The sequence below is a fragment of the Somniosus microcephalus genome, chromosome 4, assembly GCF_052327205.1.
Source record: "Somniosus microcephalus isolate GS21.2 chromosome 4, FLI_Smic_1.0, whole genome shotgun sequence".
Lineage (NCBI taxonomy): Eukaryota > Metazoa > Chordata > Chondrichthyes > Squaliformes > Somniosidae > Somniosus > Somniosus microcephalus.
Window position 1 is genome coordinate 41,237,115 of NC_140990.1, and position 3,454 is coordinate 41,240,568.

A 3,454-nucleotide genomic window follows, 5' to 3' on the forward strand; every position below is an offset into this window, starting at 1 on the left:
ACGAAAAGATATCCATGATATTGAAGGATTGAATTCTGACACTAAACAGTGGGCAGGACCAGTGAGTGGAAGGGTCTAGAAGATGGGGAAAGGAATATTAAAATGTGAATGAAAGACACAGCCTGAGTTCTGATTTCTGAAGCCATTAACTGTACCAATGGTGGCGATCGATGTTTACGGGGCGTGCTGTGTTTGTTATTCTGCACCACGTCCTTTTCTACGATGAGTGAAAGTTGTAAGGACAGTTTTTTCACGCTCTGCTGGTGTTGAGCTCTTGTTATCGAGGATCCGCCCTACATCTCACCCTGGAGGCTTTGAACCACCCCCAGCCCACCCGCTCTGCTCCCGGGGACTTTAAGCGAATGAGCGGTAAATTGCTGAAAAGCGCCGATGCGCCGCTCCCTCCATTCTCCCTCATTGCAAATCCAAAATCTGAAGATTATGAATATTTAAAGAATGAATTACTGGCAGAAATAAGGTCTGAAATCACCAGATAGAACTTAAATACATTTTAGATACAAACCGCAAAAGGTGTCGGTGTTCGAAACGCTGTTTAAATTACAGGGAGAGTTTATTCTTTAAGTCTGTTCAATTGTTTGTTCAGTAACAGCAGATATCATCGTTCTAATATCACGCATCTATAAATCACTCCAATAAATTACGAAATCGTTGTTATTTCACTGAATCGTTAGGGAAAGCTCACTGGAGTCGTGATTACCAGTATCCTGAAGGTAAGGCGAACCAAATTCTAGAGAACGAATTGACCCCGGAATAAAACAATCCCATTAGCAACCCTCTGCTTCCCGGTTACAATAAACAGACAAGGATTCAATCCCACCGGTCTCTAAAAGCAGAACCATGTAGCTATGTAGCTCGGGGTGTTTCCATTCACTGACAGCCAGCTGACCACCTACCGGTCTCACAGCTCCACTGGGGACACCGGGAAGTGAGGTAAGAGCATCCTGAGACACGACAGCAGTTTATTGAGGGCGGGGATTAGAACGGGAGTCTTCAAATATCCAACACTCTCTTTTACAGAGCGGACAGCGACAATGCGGCTACTCAGCATCTGGGTTGTGTGGGGGGCATTTCTGACAGGTAATTGTGGACCAAACACATTTAATCTTTTCTCTCATTTCTAACATGGCTTGAATCTGAATTGTAAACACCCGCCGGTCTGATCTTTTCCTGTTTGAACATGTTTTTCAGATCTGAGTCTTGGAGATTCTGTCACTCAGCCGCTGTCCTCAGGAGTTAAGACAGAAGGAGAAGCGGTGACTTTAAACTGTACCTATGATACTACACAGAGCAGGTATTCCTTATACTGGTACCGGCAATACCCAGACACACAGCCCGTGTTTACACTGAGGAAATACTCGGGCGGTGCTGAAGATAAAGCAGAATTTGCTAAAACCCGTTTCTCTGCTGAGCTCCAGACCCCGACTAAATTCACCAGTTTAACCATCTCGGGGCTGCAGCTGACTGACTCTGCCGTGTATTACTGCGCCCTGAGACTCACAGTGATGGAAAGCAGTCACAGCCCTGTACAAAAACTGACATTTGACTGTAGGGCGGAGCTCCTGTCTGTTGGGGTTGTGTAGAATCACGGGCAGATGCAGCCACAATGTGCAGCGCGCTGTCAGGCGCTCAAACACACACCGAGAGGAAACCACATTAACCTCAGATCAAACTGTCACACAACTGTTTCCAGGAGCGGCCGAGAAAACAAACTGCAGAATCCAATCGGCCCGAAAGATCGATCACAGAATGAACCGACCGGTTAAACTGTCCTTTCTGCTTCTGATCAGCTGTTTTCCCTTAAAGTTATGGATCGAGTACTAAAAGTTGTCAGTTAAATAATATTAACACTTTAGTTTGAACACGACATGATTGGACTAATCCTTACCGACAATAAGCACCCCAAACACAACCCAGGCACTGAATAGCCGCATCCACATCAATGGGGCGGAAGTGGAAAGGGTGGCCAGCTTTAAGTTCCTCGGAGTCCACATCACGGAAGACCTCTCCTGGTCCCTCAACACCTCCTCTCTGGTGAAGAAGGCCCAGCATCGCCTATATTTCTTGAGGAGGCTGAAGGGATGTAATCTGTCACCCCCGATCCTCTCTAACTTCTACCGCTGCACTATAGAGAGCATCCTGACAAACTGTATCACGGTATGGTACGGCAGCTGTAGCTCCCATGACCGGAAAGCCCTGCAGCGGGTAGTCAAAACTGCCCAACGCATTACCGGCACCCGGCTACCGACCATAGAACATATATATCAGAAACGCTGCCTACGGAGGGCACGGTCCATCATCAAAGACCCTACCCACCCCAGTCACAGTCTGTTCGCCCTCCTACCATCTGGAAGATGCTACAGATGCATTCGCACCCGTACGACCAGATTTAGGAACAGCTTCTTTCCCAGGGTTGTCATCCTACTGAACTCCACAAATAAACACTAAAGCCTGCACATCTGCCGATGCACTTTATTATGGTCATATTTATGCTAATATATATGTACAAATGTATGTTGAAATGTTAAGTATCCAAATCCAAATTGTACACTCTCGGGAGCCGCAAGCCTACATTTCGTTGTACTGCACTTGTGCACTAACAATGACAATAAAAGTTGATTTGATTTGATTTTTTTTGATTTGAGTCCGAACCAGTCGCTCCCGTTGAAAGCCCGATCCCGGACCGGAATAGACCTCGTCAGTGGTTCCTATTGGTTCAAGGTCACTCCCCAGTGATGTCTGGGTTTCTTTTTACATTCACTCCGATAATACGAACCAGGTACTGTGCGGTCTGCCCGGGGTGCTGACTGTACCAGAACACATAAGTTCTACTGTCGCTTGATTTCAAGGTGCAGGTTAGAGTGACGTTATTTTCCTCTTCAACCGTCATTTCAGGGACCGGCTGTTCCACTGTGTCTTGGTGGCTCCATTCTAGCATGAAATAATAGCAATACTCACCACCATCATCATCATCTCAATCAACATATTCATCGTCATTTCACCAATAATAACATCGGGGTTACAGGAGTCAGGGGGAGAATTCATTTTTACTGGGAAAGAAATACTTACTGAGAAGTGATATAATGATGAGGAGCGGTGCGATACGGTTCTGCATGATTTCCCTGAGTCTGTAACTCTGCAGTCCGGAAAAGACTTTGTCGGAGCAGAAATAAAGAACCCCACCAACTGCACTGCTGATCCAACCAATGCCAAACAAGGAACAGAGGCCGCAATCTCTCCAATAACACGGGGCTGGCAAGGCGGGTCAGAGCGAGAGCAGCAAACGGAAGCTGTGGGTGGGGCTGCGAATTCAGGGCTCTGTGTAACCGCAGAAAGTGCGCGGTGTCGCTCAGCTGCACTCGGAGCTGATGGAACGGAAAGGGCGATGGTTGCGTCTCGAGAAGCCTGTGGTAAACCTGCTACTGCTCACTGAGAC

At 47.0% G+C, this 3,454-nt stretch overlaps 1 pseudogene; it reads left to right on the forward strand.

The window, feature by feature from the left end:
• Nucleotides 1–1,052: 1,052 nt before the first annotated feature.
• LOC147118710 (T cell receptor alpha variable 38-2/delta variable 8-like) lies at nt 1,053–1,784 on the forward strand (annotated as a pseudogene).
• The last annotated feature ends 1,670 nt before the right edge of the window (nt 1,785–3,454 follow it).